The sequence below is a fragment of the Salvelinus namaycush genome, chromosome 4 (genome assembly GCF_016432855.1).
Source record: "Salvelinus namaycush isolate Seneca chromosome 4, SaNama_1.0, whole genome shotgun sequence".
Classification (NCBI taxonomy): domain Eukaryota; kingdom Metazoa; phylum Chordata; class Actinopteri; order Salmoniformes; family Salmonidae; genus Salvelinus; species Salvelinus namaycush.
In genome coordinates, this window is record NC_052310.1 from 22,614,296 (window position 1) to 22,630,869 (window position 16,574).

General features: G+C 43.7%; 1 protein-coding gene across 2 annotated transcripts in view; it reads left to right on the forward strand.

Annotated features, from left to right (window-relative positions):
• The first annotated feature begins 4,037 nt into the window (after window positions 1–4,037).
• LOC120046327 (paralemmin-1-like) overlaps window positions 4,038–16,574 on the forward strand; it is a 31,093-nt gene continuing 18,556 nt past the window's right edge. Inside the window, exons 1-2 of one of the 2 annotated variants that reach the window (XM_038991470.1) lie at window positions 4,038–4,237; window positions 16,358–16,483. The gene's annotated coding sequence lies outside the window, so the exon portion shown is untranslated. The remainder of the gene's footprint in view (window positions 4,238–16,357; window positions 16,484–16,574) is intronic. The other variant, XM_038991469.1, reaches the window with a different exon arrangement.

Consider the following 16,574-nt stretch of genomic DNA (forward strand, 5'->3'; position numbering starts at 1 on the left):
GCCCTAGCCCTAGCACCAGACACAGGCCCAGCTCTCCCCTCACTACCACTCAGGCGCTGAGCGTGCATTGCTGTTCTGGCTCGGTGGGATTGTCAGAGTGTGGATGAGATATGGCTACGGCATTGTGGAAATGAGGAATCTGCCCATTATTAGGCCGTTATGGTTTACAGCACATTGGATGTCTGTCCCATGGGTCTCCTCTCCTCCCCTTCCCTCCCCTGCCCTGCCCGGTGAGAACATAACTGAGCAGCCTGACTGACTGATCAATACAGACAGAGGAGGAATGGGGAGAAGAGGAGGGAGGGATAGAGGGAGGTAAGGAGAGAGGGAGGTGGAGGAGGCCGGCTATTCTCACTGTGGGAGATGTGGGATGTGGATGTGTGGTTACCGTGGTAACTCTACGCTGCACACCGAGACACAAAAAGACAAACCCAACATGGGTGGACTTTATGGGATGTACACATACATTTACACATGCATGCACTTTGCATGAACATACACCGAACTAATAGAATATTCATATATGCTGTACATGTATGTGAATACGTAAGCACCTCCGGTACCTCCGGTTGTACTGCCTGTAACACCTGCATACTGACCAGTTTGAATTATTTACGTGATTGATTTTGATGGGCGTCCATGTAATATAAAGAATGTGATGATCCTGCAGTATCGGGCAGTCACTCTGATAGGCAGTCAGAGAACTGAACAAATAGCAGTACAAATCCAGAGGTTTGGATTTAATTGCAAAAATGACTGCATGTTTCCTTTAACAATGTAATGGCATAACACATTTCCTACATGGACACCCTCCACTCAGGAAGATCAGTCTGCAGAAAGACTGGAAAATAGGACACATGTGCATGCCTACGCATACACACATATGTGCACACATACAATGCCAAGCCAAGGCTCCAGCTGTGGTGCATAGGGGCAACTCATTAATCAGACACACAACAATAGACTACAGATGTAGGATCTTAATTTGGTCAGTCTTTTGTTGCTGAGAATCTCCCTGACTGCAGGAAATGCAGATAAGCTTTGTGATTTATATAAATTCACTGAAAATGCACAATAACACACGGTTATATTAACAGTAATGCACTTTTCATGTAGCCTACTTTAGGCCAGCTAATAGCCTAACCACCAATCAAGCAAATTATGGACTAAACGTTCAAATCCTGTTGCTGCATGATTATTTGTGCTGTGACAATATAGGTCAAATGAAAATCCTACATCTGTGGTCTGCTGTCTAAACAGCCTCATACTGTTGGCCTTGGTCTGCTGTCTATACAGCCTCATACTGTTGGCCTTGGTCTGCTGTCTATACAGCCTCATACTGTTGGCCATGGCCTGCTGTCTAAACAGCCTCATACTGTTGGCCTTGGTCTGCTGTCTAAACAGCCTCATACTGTTGGCCTTGGTCTGCTGTCTAAACAGCCTCATACTGTTGGCCTTGGTTTGCTGTCTAAACAGCCTCATGCTGTTGGCCTTGGTCTGCCTTGCTCGGGTCACTGAGAAACAAAACAATGATCAGTTAGAGTTAACCCTAACCCTAACCCAATGATCAGTTAGCATTGACCCTAACCCCAACCAAATGATCAGTTGGCGTTAACCCTAACCATTACCAAATGATCAGTTAGCATTAACCCTAACCCTAACCAAATGATCAGTTAGTGTTAACCCTAACCCTAAGATCAGTTGGAATGAACCCTAACCCTAAGATCAGTTAGAGTGAACCCTAACCAAATGATCAGTTAGCGTTAACCCTATTCAAATGATCAGTTAGAGTTAACCCTAACCCAATGATCAGTTAGAGTTAACCCTAACCCTAACCCAATGATCAGTTAGAGTGAACCCTAACCCTAACCAAATGATCAGTTAGCGTTAACCCTAACCCAATGATCAGTTAGAGTTAACCCTAACCCTAACCCAATGGTCAGTTAGCGTTAACCCTAACCCAATGATCAGTTAGAGTTAACCCTAACCCAATGATCAGTTAGAGTTAACCCTAACTCAATGATCAGTTAGAGTTAACCCTAACCCTAACCCAATGATCAGTTAGAGTTAACCCTAACCCTAACCCAATGGTCAGTTAGCGTTAACCCTAACCCAATGATCAGTTAGAGTTAACCCTAACCCAATGATCAGTTAGAGTTAACCCTAACTCAATGATCAGTTAGAGTTAACCCTAACCCTAACCCAATGATCAGTTAGAGTTAACCCTAACCCTAACCCAATGATCAGTTAGATTTAACCCTAACCCTAACCCAATGATCAGTTAGAGTTAACCCTAACCCAATGATCAGTTAGAGTTAACCCTAACTCAATGATCAGTTAGAGTTAACCCTAACCCTAACCCAATGATCAGTTAGAGTTAACCCTAACCCTAACCCAATGATCAGTTAGATTTAACCCTAACCCTAACCCAATGATCAGTTAGAGTTAACCCTAACCCTAACCCAATGATCAGTTAGAGTTAACCCTAACCCTAACCCAATGATCAGTTAGAGTTAACCCTAACCCAATGGTCAGTTAGCGTTAACCCTAACCAAATGATCAGTTAGCGTTAACCCTAACCCAATGATCAGTTAGAGTTAACCCTAACCCAATGATCAGTTAGAGTTAACCCTAACCCTAACCCAATGGTCAGTTAGCGTTAACCCTAACCCAATGATCAGTTAGAGTTAACCCTAACCCAATGATCAGTTAGAGTTAACCCTAACCCAATGATCAGTTAGAGTTAACCCTAACCCAATGATCAGTTAGGTAACACAGATGTGAGAGGAGAGGGTGCTCAAAGCGACACAAGGTGTGACACAATGTTCAGTCAGCCGCGCAAATACCTGACTGACCTCTCTTAACCGTCTGCAAATGTCTGCTAGAGTGGTCTCCATGCTTGCGCTCCCGCAGTGCTGGAGCTGTACTGTAGTCTATGCTTTGTGTTGGGCTGCTTCGGGTTGGTGTCATAAATATGGACTGAATGGATACAGTGAGTGGGCTGGCCATGCAAGCGACAGGGACTAGGTGAGATGCTTTGATGCTGATTAGAAAATGAAATAATGTGTTTTGTTTTACGCGCTTCAGTTATTTTTACAGGTTCTGATGGACCTTCTTGTTCATGTAAGAGAGACTGCAGAAAAGCCTTCAGGCATGGGGGAAATGATGCATGTTATTGTGAACACACCAGATGGGGTCCCGAGGCAGAGTACACTGAGGTTTAGGGTGTTAATGAGATGGAAATGTAGGTAGCACAGGGCTCATTTTAATGGATGCCGCTACAAGGTTACTCAGGTTGGAGCAGGCTGGCATCCCAAATGACAGGTAGAAAACCTGCATGCAGAAAATATCCCATTTGTCAACTTTGGCTGGGGACACAAGCTCATTATAATGACAAGAAGTGCAGCTCCTACAGAGCTGATTATTAATCACTGTCTCATGTGTACACTATCAAAGGAGCACTCCCATAATGACTCCACTCTGCCTTGGTGATAGACCATGCAGTCAGCCAAGCAGACACTACTAGTGGATTAAATGGTTTCCCTCTCCTGAATTATCAAGTAATCAATGGGTTTTCAATGGTGTAAATATTTTTTTAAATTATAGGTATGCTTATACATATTGAGGCCTTTTCCAGACATGTGACAATGACGTTTACAATCGAGTGCATACCATGGAAGGGTCCCTAACATGTCTACTGTGTGGTATATGGCCCATACTGTATCTGGTCATAGGCTGCACCTTGTTATCTTAACTTAACCGACCCCCAAGAAAACTGATGAGATAACCAAGAACAGCCGGCCTCAAGTTAACGTTTCACTTTCTTTTTTTCCCCCGCTACCTATCCTGGCAACAAGACATATTCTAAAACTGTTTTTAGAAAATAAAACGCTAAGACTACTGCGGTAGTTAACGGGCTCGAGCATTCTTCTGGAGAATGCTATTCTTCTTCCCTGGTACCTTCCCTGAACGAGAGGCGCGCCGAAGTGTTCATTATGGAGTGGGCTACTCTAGCCTCCTATTACGTCTCGCTGAACTTTGTGGTCACTCCCACAAACGAATTCGTGTTTTCATACTAACTTCCCAGCAGTTTTCATACCAAACGTTACACATCGTAGAGGTGGAAAATACAGTCAAATCTGATTGAAGAGTTCATAACTTTTTCAACCTGAGTCCTTGAACCATATATTTCTGTGCGCTTGTTCTACATTCCAACTGCGAGTGAAAGTTACGCAAGGTAAGGCTATTTACCTATTTGTTCAAATGCTTTACACGTCATTTCAGTTGTATGTAAACTATTGTAGCTCATCATCTCTTTTAAAAGTCCACTCTGCGGGTGAGCTTCGTATTATCATATCCAATGAATTCGTACCATGTGGATGCCATTTTGCAATATTATTCAACATTGAAGCTGTGCCACAGATCTTCAAAAAAATAGTTTTTTGTTTTGCAACATTGCTTATTATAATGTTATAACTATGCTGGTTCAATATAATTACACATTTTTAGGAATATCATGTGAAATTAATCTGTTCAAAGTGGAAAAGCCAAGTACCTGGCATCATTTCACAATAGACTGCCTGATGTTAAATAATAAATGGTCATTTTTGGGCATTCCTGAACTGAAGAACTTTGTCTTCTCACTCTATTGGCAAAGTTTAAGACATAAATCCCTGCCTTTGGTATAGGAGAGATGACTGTGACTTGATGCACCTTAATATAAGGTGTGCATTTAAAATAGCTGCTTTTGTGGACCTCTCAATACTGATAAACAACCTGTCAGTCATAGACGACTGACACATCTCTAACAGTGAGCGCTTCATTAACTAACCTACTCCATGGCAACATCCCCTAAAATGGCTTCAATGCTTAAGGAGACAAATTGCTTAGGGATTCTCAGCCAGGGCACAATAATCAAATTTAGTCTAATTGGAATTAAGTGCTACTACATTCCAGCCACACCGCACCATCCCAACACCACCACTCCAGCTCTTGGCCTCTATGCTGCAGTACAGAGACAGTCCCTCATTACTCTGTGACGTCATCTGCAACAGAACTTAAACACATATCAGCATCAGGCTGAGGATCTTCATAGGAGATAACTAGTCTAGAATTGACACAGGCTCCACCTACCAAATATAGAGCCTGTTGTCAGGCAAAGTATCACTCGTTACCATAATGATAGTCATGTGAATAAGGATATTCATGTGAATATGAATATCAAAGCAATGTCTTGTAATTAATGAGTAAATGGGTGACGATCACAAAGAACATTAGCAGTGATTAGGGCACTAATGTTCATATTGATTTCACATCATCAGAATGGTAGTGTTGGTGCTAGGGTGGACGGCGTCTGAAGCCATCGCTCTGCTCTCTGTAAGAGAGGGAAATATGCAGCGAATAGAGTGTCTGCCAGTGTTATGAGCATCCAGATTGGGCCTGAGGCGGGTGAGACTCACTTAAAGACACCCACATGCTCCAGCAAAGTGCTTCATTAGGTAGAACACAGAGGGAGGAACACCGGGGGAGGGAGATGAAGGGATGGTTCTCGTGGCTCCATCTGGTCAGAATCTTTAACTACATTACGCTCCTGTGGTGTCAATCCTTTACAGCCGGTTCGCAGCCTGACTTCTTGTCGATGTGTAAAATCTCAAGCACTAAGGTCAAAACAGCCAACTAAAATTCCCGTTGAAGAGATTGCGAGAAACAATATGATAGTACCAAAAGGTTGTGCCCCCTTAAACATTCAGAGTATTGGTTGTTTGGTTGGAACTAATCTTTTGTGGACAGACTACATAAACATAACCAAATTACGTGAGATTTTAGTTCTGGCTTAACCCGAGATTAGGTTGGAACTAGGGCTTTGCACCTGTCCAGAGCCAACAATTTTCAGTGGTGGGGTGCGCTGCGCTTGTAAAGGCAGGTGAATTTTGCTCTCTTGAATATTTGATGTTTCACATCACGTCAGGTAAGAGACTTACTTCAGAAGCTCTTGGCACATGGCTAACTTATTGTCAGTCATCTCAAAGAGAAGCAGCGCTGTTTCCTGAAAATCTGGCTGAGTGGTTCAGGTTCTTCTGAGCCATTACAGTTAAATGTCAGAGCTTCAGTCACAGGAAGGAAAATGGATTCCAGAGAGAGGAACGTTAACCATGCAGTTTGATACTGAATATCTGCTGCTCCGTAACCTCAGGCAGTTCTGGTCTTGATCAGATGTTCTGAGATATGGAGGAATTAGCTTACTGTGCAAAATACTTTTGTACTGTAGTTTGTATGATTGTTACTGTAGATTGAATGGATGTGGAAATGTACAGTACTGTTCCTTAGATGAGGCAAAATTAAAATCCTGCCTGTGGATTTGGAAATCGAGTGTCAACTCAATTAACACATTTGAGCGCTGCTCTCCGTGATATCTCCTTGGTGATATCAGCAGCACAGTCTCTCACACAATTAGATTGATGGAGAGCTTTGAGCTGTTTGTTTTCAGCCATGCCCGCTCTTCTTCTCCCCACAAAATCTCCATCCCGTCATCAGCCTAATGTAGCCAGTGGATACACAAGCTTGACAGCTTGAGAAAACCCTGAGGATTCTGGGTTCCGGGAGGAGACAATGGGCTGTCACTCCAGAGTCGTGAATCAGACTTACGCCTTGATGAAAAGACACCATTAGACACAAAACCTCGACGGATTTGCCTGACAAAGCTGGGCCTACAAATGTGATTACAGACAAAGGATTATGGCCGCTGCGGCTAACACCGCCTTGCTTTCCCTTCTCTATTATTTATGGGGTTGCTCTGTCCTGTTCCTCAGCCCCCATTACTTTCACATGTGACCCACTTTTTAAGGGGATGGATGCCACTGCCGGGGAAATGGCTGGTAGGGGACCATCAACATTTATTGGAACATTTACCATCCAACTCTGACATGACGTGGGCCGTCCTATGTTGGGTGGTGTTCTGTTGAAAGGAACTTCCGCCTAAATGACACAGGTGAGCGTTATGGATTGGACAACGTGTTGTTACAATGACTATGTAACATCTAAGGACCTCGACTGCCACAAAATTCAAGAAGCAATACTTCAGATTTTGAATACTTATTTATACTGTAAACAAATTCATTCAGTAGTACGCCCAAGGGATATGAGGACAGATGTGTAGGATTTGGATTGGCATTTGGAGGCTCATCAGACAATGGCTGTTCATTCTGCCTCAATCTAATCTATTTTTAGTTTTTATTTAACCTTTATTTAACTAGGCAAGTCAAATAATAACAAATTGTTATTTACAATGGCAGCCTAACAAGAGGCAAAAGGCCTCCTGCGGCGACGGGGGCTGGGATATCATTTTTTTAGGACAACACACACATCATGACAAGAGAGACAACACTACATAAAGAGAGACCTAAGACAACAACAGCATAGTAGCACATCATGGTATCAACACAACAACAACAAGGTAGCAACATGGCAGCAGCACAACATGGTAGGAGCACAAACACGGTACAAACATTATTAGGCACAGACAACAGCACAAAGGGCAAAAAGGTAGAGACAACAATACATCACTCAAAGCATCCACAAGTGTCAGTAAGAGTGTCCATGATTGAGCCTTTGAATGTAGAGAGGGAGATAACATGGATCTAATTACCCTTCAATAAGACTATAGTTGGGCCCCTTTCCCTCTAGTGCTGCCTCATAAATAACTTACGGGTCCTATTCCAACAATGCAGAGTTAAAATATAAGCCTGGCAAGTGAGGCTAAGTGCTTGATGAATGTTCTTTCCCGTTATGGAGCCATGAACTCATTAGACTTGCACTGTACATTGACAAGGCCAATGTTTTTTGTTAAAGTGCTTAAATTGTGACCTCTACCAAGAGACATTGAGCTATTTCAGGAAGCTGCATTAGAATGCGCTGGAAACATCTAAAAATGGTTTGAAATGTTTTTGCTCCATTGCCGTTTTTATGCTGAATCAGTGAAAGTACTTGTCAAGTGAGGTGTAGAAGGAAAGTATATGAAAGTATATGAATTGTGCATTGAATACCCTTTTCCAAAGAGTAAATTGAGTGTAAAGTACTTGTGACGGGCTGAATGCACTATTTTCCAAAGCGTTTACACATTTGAATGGACAATCTGTTTTTCATAATCCACGCTGAAGGAACCACGGTTGACATCACATGACAAAGCCATGCATACCTTAACGCTGAGGTTAACAACATGACCTCATCTCTAATCTGACTTGAAAAGACATCACCATACATATATTCCGCATATTCCGCCTAAATGATGTAATCGTCCCTCCCTAACGTTAAGGCAGAGGAGAGAGAGGCTGCAGGGTCGATGGCTAAAAACAACGTATCTAGGGAACAACAACAGCTTATGTCTTCTGTTTGTTTCTCCAACTGGATCAGGGTGCTGTGGAGGAGCACACAGTGTGATGAACTGGACGCCATGATTTATCAGATGTGTGTGAGCCTTAGCCTACACAGAATAAACAAGGATTAAGTGGAATATGATGTGCATAGATAGAATGAGATACGATTTACAGACTGTTGGGGAGGACAGAATGAGGACATACTAGTGGTGCGTAATGTATGTGTATATGTGGTCCTCATATGTGTATAGTTCTGCATTTGAGTTCTAAACTATGTGCATGACAGCAGGCCATGTCCTGATGTAGTTGTGTGCATGGTTGAGCGCATTTCTGCTATCATGTACAGGATGTCTGCGTTCGGGTCAGGTTCACATGTGTAAATGATTGCATGCATTTGTTTACATGTAGTGTTTAGGCTGGTCTATGTTCAGTTCATACACTATGTGCACAAAAGTATGTGGACACCCCTTTAAATTAGTACATTCGGCTATTTCAGCCACGCCTGTTGCTGACAGGTGTATAATATTGAGCACATAGCCATGCAATCTCCATAGACAAACATTGGCAGAACTGGAGAGCTCAGTGACTTTCATTGTGGCACCGTTATAGGATGCCACTTTTCCAACAAGTCAGTTCGTCAATTTTCTGCCCTGCAAGAGTTGCCCCGGTCAACTATAAGTGCTGTTATTGTGAAGTGGAAACGTCTAGGAGCAACGACGGCTCAGCCGTGAAGTGGTAGGCCACACAAGCTCACAGAATGGAACTGCTGAAGCGTGTAGCACGTAAAAATAATATATCCTATGTTGCAACACTCACTATCGAGTTCCAAACTGCCTCTGGAAGCAACGTCAGCACAAGAACTGAGCAGCCGCACACAAGCCTAAGATCACCATGCGCAATGCCAGGCATCGGCTTGAGTGGTGTAAAGCTCACCACCGTTGGACTCTGGAGCAGTGGAAACGCATTCTCTGGAGTGATGAATCCCGCTTCACTATCTGGCTGTCCGACGGACGAATCTGGGTTTGGTGGATGCCAGGAAAACGCTACCTGCCCGAATGCTTAGTGCCCACTGTAAAGTTTGGTGGAGGATGAATAATGGTCTGGGGCTGTTTTTCATGGTTCAGGCTAGGCCCCTTAGTTCCAGTGAAGGGAAATCTTAACGCTACAGCATACAATGACCTTCAAGATGATTTTGTGCTTCCAACTTTGTGGCAAAGGTTTGGGTAAGCCCCTTTCCTGTTTCAGCATGACAATGCCCCCATGCACAAAAGCAGGTCCATACAGAAATGGTTTGTCGAGATCAGTGTGGAAGAACTTGCCTGGCCTGCACAGAACCCTGACCTCAACTCCATCGAACACCTTTGAGGTTAATTGGAATGCAGACTGCAAGCCACGCCTAATTGCCCAACATCAGTGCCCGACCTCACTAATGCTCTTGTGGCTGAATGGAAGCAAGTCCCTGCAGCAATGTTCCAACATCTAGTGGAAAGCCTTCCCAGAATAGTGGAGGCTGTTATAGCAGCAGTGGGGACCAACTCCATATTAATGCCCATGATTTTGGAATAAGATGTTCGACGAGCAGCCTGTTTCTATGAAGGAGGTGGAAATCCTACAACGGAAATGACAGCAAGACATGTGACTTTACTAGACTAGGAGATTACAGGAGATTACATTGTGTACACTCTGCTCTCTGCAGCCTTCTTACTGTCTCTGTGTGTACCGTAAATGTGATCTCATTGCCTGGAATGTGTGAAGACGAGACGTGAGCAGGCTTTTCAATGACCTTCGTCGTGAAAGGGTCAGAGTTCAGCGCTGCTGTCAGCTGAACCAAACAACCAGTCAGAACAGTGAACTATTAACTAGTGTTCGAGTACATAGGTGATCTGAGTGTCTATGGGACTGAATATCAGCTTGTCTGCAAAAAGGCTCATATTCAGGATGATAATTATTTATCAATACATGTTTTAGATGAAATATCCTTGGAAAGGACCTCCCGAGTGGTGCAGCAGTCTAAGGCACTGCTTTGCAGTGCTAGAGGCGTCACTACAGACCCGGGTTCGATCCCGGGCTGTATCACAACCGTCCGTGATCGGGAGTCCCATAGGGCGGTGCACAATTGGCCCAGCATCGTCGGGTTAGGGGATGGTTTGTCCGGGGAGGCTTTACATGGCTCATCGCGCTCTAGCGACTTCTTGTGGCGGGCCGGTGCGCCTGCAAGCTGACTTCGGTCGTCAGTTGAATGGTGTTTCCTCCGACACATAGGTGCGGCTGGCTTCCGGGTTAAGCGAGCGGGTGTTAAGAAGTGCTGTTTGGCGGGTCATTTTTCGGCGGAATCATGACTCGACCGTTGCCTCCCGAGCCCGTTGGGGAGTTGCAGCAATGAGTCTGTTTCTATGACGTTCGTTAACGTCAATGGAATAGTCTACGAACGTCATAAAACGGTCTTATTTAATTCTTACAACATTAAGGGAATGTCCTGTGCAACCTAACTTAAAAATTGTATGAATTTCATCACAACCATGCATATTTTGTGTTTTGTGAACCTATCTCTTGTAATGCACCCACACTGTTCCCAAAACCTGATGACATTTTCTGGGAACCTTTAAAGAACTCAGAAAGGCTGTTCTGTCAACATTCTTGCAACATCAAAGGAATGTTTTGTGCACCCGGATACAAACATTATCTGAATGTCAGCACAAATGGACAGTTTTTGTTTTTTAGGAACATATCTCTTGTCATATCCCCACAATGTTCCCACAACCTAAAGAAATGTTTTAGGAACTTTTAAAGAAACAAAATAATTGTTCTGGGAATGATATTGCAACATCAGGCAAATGTTTTTTTTGCAACCTAATAGAAACATTTAAATAATCATCACAAGTGGACAGTTTTTGTGTTTTGGGAACTCTTATAATCTCTTATAGTGTCCACACAATGTTCCCACAACATCATGAAACATTCTGGGAACAGATTAAATGTGTACTAGGAACATCAGGTAAATGCTTTACACAAACATTCTATAATCATCACAACTAGACAGTTTTTGTGTTAAGAAAACATTTGCCACAATCTAACAAATGTGCTGGGAACCTTTACAGAACCAATTCTGGTTTGCTCCACACAACCCTAAACCTGGCCTCCTGCAGGGCACAGCTACTGACAGCTACACCTTGAACTCCCTCAACAAACACACTCTTATATAGAGCGACTTAGAGAGTGCATATATTTTATTACAGGTGCCCCGTGGGAATTGAACCCACAACGCTAGCATTGCAAGCGGCATGCTCTACCAACTGATCCACACAGGACCCCAGCCTCAGCTCAAAGTGTGACCTAGATGTCATTTCAGTGTGACCTAGCTGTCATTTTAAACAGCAGTAAATTAAAGGTCAGTAGTTATATAGCTCATGACTTATATTGCTAGAGTGTTTATTACTGAGGATTAGGCCTTTCAAATTTGATGTTGCCGGCCAGACATTAATTGCTGTAATGCCGTAATGTTGATTGGTCATTGTGGGTAGTTTCATTCTGAACGGCTGAATCACTGAAAGTAAGGTAAGGTTCACCAGCTTTAACTCATTGTGCTATGTCTTTTCTCTCCATAGTGATGACAACTCTGGTGTTAATGGAACTGTATAACGTGATGATAATGGTCAACAGTGTAAAGGATGAGGTGTTGTGTGTGTTGGGTAGAGGTAGAGAGAAGTCTATGTGAGTAGAGCAGGTTCTCAAAGTTAACCAGGCATGCTTATAGTTCACATTCTCCAGACCAGAGCCATAGTTATTAAGTGCTAGCAGCCCAGAAAAGCACGTTTCCACCTCCCTGAATGCATATTTTGTAGACCGTCGAACTTGCAGGGCACAAGTTGACCAATTCTTTTAAAAGCCCAGCTTTTTAACTATTTATGAGATGAGAACTTTTCCTGGGTCAACACTGTGTATTCTCGGCCCTCATTGTGAAGAATGTTCCATTCACACAATGTGCTGCTGCAGACTACAGTAACACTTCATGCAATCTAGAGCACATTGTTTCTGCCTACTTGTTTATGCAGCCAAGTGTGCATGTGTCCATGTGTATCCATGTGTATGGACAGTATATCAGTGGAGGATGGGGGTGGGGTGCAAGCGTTGGCTGCATCTGATCATTTTGTACTCTGGTGTGTTCCCATTAACTATAGCTAGGCTCAGTCACCTCCTCATGGTATTGCTTTGATTTGGCACGGTAGGTACGGCAGGGAAGAGGATGCAACCTGACATACTGTACATACACAGCAGTTGGGACAGCGTTTCCTAAACTAAGGTTCGCCTGGTTTGAAAATGAGTTCGGGAGAGAAACTTGGTTCATGGAACTGGGGTTATGCCAGTACCCTCCAGTAGCCACTAGATACAGCTGTAATTAACAGAGCGGTTTCAGTTTTCTTCCTACAAATGTGGCTCCATCGTTTGAACGGTTTAAGCTACAAAATATTATGACCCCATCACTGAAAGGTAACACTCTAAGAAACATGTATGTGTCTTCCGTTTCCTTCTACCATGCCCACAAGCCACGCAGGACTCATTAAAACAGAGTAGACAAGACCAGGCCCTGATCTTCTGAACTTCCCAATACCTTTCTGATACATTTCATTTACTTTAGCAATTTATACTGAACAAAAACATAAAAACAACATGCAACAATTTCAAAGATTTTATCTACTTACAGTTCATATAAGGAAATCAGTCAATTGATATAAATTCATTAGGCCCTAATCTATGGATTTCACATGGCTGGGAATACAGATATGCATCTGTTGGTCACAAATACCTTTTAAAAAATTGGGATTTGGATCAGAAAAAGTCAGTATCGGGTGTGACCACCATTTGCCTCATGCAGGGTGGCACATCTCCTTTGCATAGAGTTGATCAGGCTGTTGATTGTGGCTTGTGGAATGTTGTCCCACAACTCCTAAATGGCTGTGTGAAGTTACAAAATATTGACGGGAACTGGAACACGCTGTCGTACACGTCGATCCAGAGCATCCCAAACATGCTCAATGGGTGAAACGTCTGGTATGCAGGCCATGAAAGAACTGGGAAATGTTCAGCTTCCAGGAATTGTGTACAGATCCTTGCAACATGGGGCTGTGCATTATCATGGTGAAACATGAGTTGATGGTGGCGGATGAATGGCACAACAATGGGCCTCAGGATCTTGTCACGGTATCTCTATGCATTCAAATTGCCATTGATAAAATGCAATTGTGTTCGTTGTCAGTAGCTTATGCCTGCCCATACCATAACCCCACCGCCACTGGGGCATTCTGTTCACAACGTCGACATCAGCAAATCGCTCGCCCACACGACGCCATACACATGGTCTGCGGTTGTGAGACCAGTTTGATATACTGCCAAATTCTCTGAAATGACTTTGTAGTCAGCTTATGGTAGAGAAACGAACATTGAATTATCTGGCAACAGCTCTGGTGGACATTTCTGCAGTCAGCATGCCAATTGCACGCTCCCTAAAAACGCTCCCTAAAAACTCCACAGACATCTATGGAAGGTTCACCTGTGTAATGATCATGCTGTTTAATCAGCTTTTTGATATGCCACACCTGTCAGGTGGATGGATTATCATGGCAAGGAATATAAACAAATTTGTGCACACAATTTCAGAGAAATAAGCTTTTTGTGCGTATGGAAAATCTTTTATTTCAGCTCATGAAACATGGGACCAACACTTTACAAGTTGCGTTTATATTTTTGTTCAGTATAAACGGCACACATTTAAACGGCACACAGTTCAGTACTCTTTCTAGGAAAACTGTTAAGAAGTGAGAGAGAATTTCCATCCAAGTGTGTTTGCCAGGGAAAGTTGGTGAAGTGTGTGTGTTATTAAGTGTGGGTGTGTGTCCGTGCGCATGCGCGTTTGAACGTGTTTGAACACATGCACGTGATAGGCGGAGCTCCTGTGTGAGCTCTTGTGAAGTTAAATGGAGTGTATTGCTGAATCTTACTTCCTGTTGGGAAGCAGCATACTGTTTCTCCTTATTCTAATTAGTGACGTTGACAGAGAGGCCCAGACAAACAAACAGAGCACACAGGAGCCATCTGTGCCCCCAAGCACAGCTCGGATGGTGATTGAACCCAATGATGAAGTAATCCACAATGACAATGCAAACGCTTGGTAGGCAACAGACACATGTCCTGCAATCTGGGCCTCAACATGGCAGGAGCTTCATTGTGGTGTGTGTGTGTGTGTGTGTGTGTGTGTGTGCGTGTGTGTGCGTGCGCGCGGCCCAGGTGGAAGTCCCTGACAGAGAGTCCATTAATGTTAGTCAGTCTCCCCTGCTAAGCTGTGTGCTATCAGCTGAGTACTGGCCTGGAAGTCCTGGCTCCTAGCAGCCCATCCTGTGCCAGGCTGAGGAGGGTTGGGGCTCTCCTGTCCTGAGCCTAGTACAGTACCACAGTCTACAGTATGTCCGGACAACTTTGATTCCGATGGAACATGCTTTATTCTCTAGTTGACTTCATTGTACTGGAATGTTAGCTGCACCTCTGTTCCTGGAAATGGTGGTGTTGGTTACAGAGTTCAGGACATCCCATAGTTACTGGTGTATGAATATTGTTGCTGGGTGAACACCTCTGCTAAGGCCAATTATCTCCCTGATCCCTGCCTTACATTCCATTTAGAGATGTTTTGGATGTGCATAAAATATTTAGCTAGTATAACTACAGCTGTGTACTGGCTTACCAGGAGAGATGTGTGGCTTCCTGATAACCTCCAGAATCTCACTGGGAGTTATACTGTTGTCACATTTCCAGAGTTCCCACCGTCACATCAGTTACAGAGCTGTGAGCTTCCTCCTCCAGACCTGCTTTTGCTTTTGGGGAAGAATGTTCTGTGAGTTATACTTCTGTGGCATTCAAATAAAATATTTCTGATTCCACTCATATTCTGTCACTTTTACGGCTCCCTATACTTTCAGCACTCAATCTACAAAACACATGTACACAGATTCACACAAACAAACAAATGCATGCAGACATGCACACCCACAACAACTTAAAGCACTTGCACTTTATTAAAAACCAAAAGTATAAACAATTGAATCCATGCTTTCAGCAACGGGAAATAGAGGAGGACTTGGAAAACAACACAGAAAGTAACTTTAAAAACCGAGTCGATTTCGGAGGACAGATAGAATGCCTTCTTAGTGCTGAATTATACATTAGGGAGCGGAGCAGCGTAACTTTTGTACATGACTGGTTTCTGGGACAGAGAATCGCTTTCTCTCTGCACTGGCTGACTCTCACCCCCATGTAGAATATGGCTAAGTGGCAGGGTCTGAGTTTGTCTCACTCTGTGGACTGGATGTGCCATGAAGACCAGTGGCCAGACCAGATTAGCCATTTCTTGTTTTTACACTAACGATTGCGATTACGATGCATTTAGGGCCAAGAGATTTTCCCAGATCATGGGACCTGGCCAGAAAAAATCTGGGCCTTAGTTATAGTCACAACTAAGGCCAAGTCTTTCCTGGGTAGATCACATAGTCAGGAAAAACTCCTGGCACTCAACTTAATGTATACCAGAAATCCTGGAGACCATTTGACCTCCATCCCTGGGCTGGTCTCCCCCACAGTGAGTCCATGGGGAGCTCCAGGGAGAGATCCATTCCAGCCCCGTCCACATAGTTAGGATTCCAGGGTGAGGTTATCCTGATCCTCCACACAGTGAGAAACTGGGTTCCCTATTGAGGAGCAACATTTACATGTTGCCTTTCCCCCTACGTTTCCACCCACCATTCCAAACATATGGGCAGTGCTCTTCTGAGTATTGTTCGTACAGCAGAGTGTTTACAGTAATACTGAATGTGTAAAGCCTTTCAAATATTTCTGTATGTATCAGTAATGCATACTGTACTGTATGGTGTCAGGCTACAGAATGTGCCTCCTGCTGTGCTACTGGTGTAAATATCTCCCAGTGTTCCTCCCCCCTCCAGTCTCACAGTCACATTCAGTGAGCCGTGCCTTAAGCGGAAAAGACAGAGGAGATTTCCAACCCCCTTGGAGAAGATAAGGCGCTGACTGTCAGACGTCTTGCAGTTGTTTGTGGCTGAGAAACACAGGTCAGATCTATCTCTCTCTCACACACACATCACCCACCCATTTACATCCCCCACCTTTCTGTACATACTATCTGTGTCCCCCTGTGAGACA